Source organism: Plasmopara halstedii, assembly GCF_900000015.1.
Source record: "Plasmopara halstedii genome assembly, contig: Scaffold_54, whole genome shotgun sequence".
NCBI classification, from domain to species: domain Eukaryota; phylum Oomycota; class Peronosporomycetes; order Peronosporales; family Peronosporaceae; genus Plasmopara; species Plasmopara halstedii.
The window spans coordinates 528370-529392 of record NW_020186975.1 but is presented as its reverse complement, the minus strand read 5'-3'; positions in this window follow the sequence as shown (position 1 = coordinate 529392).

Genomic DNA, 1023 nt, shown 5'->3' with positions numbered 1-1023 from the left:
CGTTCGTCAACAGCAGCATGGGAGGGGTTACCGACGTAAATTCTGGGCTCCCGGGGAGTGACAACTTTCCGTTCGTGCCGATGAAGGTCGAGATCGACAACGTGTCGTCTGGGGTTCTCGGCATCAGTGCAAGATGATTGTCGGCAGCTGGTGACTTGCCATGCTGAGCTCTACCATGGGGCTTCACATCACGCTTCTTGACCTCCTCAACAGCCTGTTAGAGCGAGGTTTTGGACCTGCTTGATGTCCCTTGCGTGGATTTCTTGGGCAGTAACGGTCATTTCGTTGGTGCAGAGACCTTCAGTGTATGAGGTAACTTTGCAGGGGCTTGTGTCGGCTGTATCGTCGCAGTTAGAACAGCGGAGGGTGCATTTTCCGGGAAGATCTCGTCACTCGTGAGCAGGTCGATGCCGTGGTGTGACCGAAATTCATACGGGAGACGCTCGGACTGGTACGGCGCATTCTTGCCGTGAGCGGGTTGAAGCTTGTTATCGAAGAGAATCTGGTCACACACCGATCCGTTCACCATCAGCTGCGGCGGACACGTCTTTGGCAAGAAGTATACGCGCCATGTGCTGAGGTGATGCCAGTCGCCATGTTGACCGCACGGAACGAGTCGTAGATTGGTTGACTTCCGAGAATGAAGAGTCGGAGCAAGATCACGTCCGTGTTTGTGTCCGAGTCGACGTTCGAGATGTCGAGGTAGTTCTTGCTCGCGAGGACGTCGTACTTCTTGGACTGAAAGTTGCCTCCCAAGATGATCCCCTTCGTGCGTTCGAGTTTCAGGCATGCATCTTTGGACTTCACTTTGACTCTCAAGTTTCCGCCAGGGAGTTTCGACACCTGGCCGATCTCATGCTGTCTGTACAGCTCTTCGAGAACTTCATTTTCATGGTTGGAGCCAGCGAGCGAAGCCATGATGCGCTGCAACAGTGTTTTCGCAAACGTGCGTCCGGTGGCGATCACCAAGTCGAACTTGGCTCGAGGAAGCTCGTATGGTCGGGCTCGATCCATGCGAGAAGC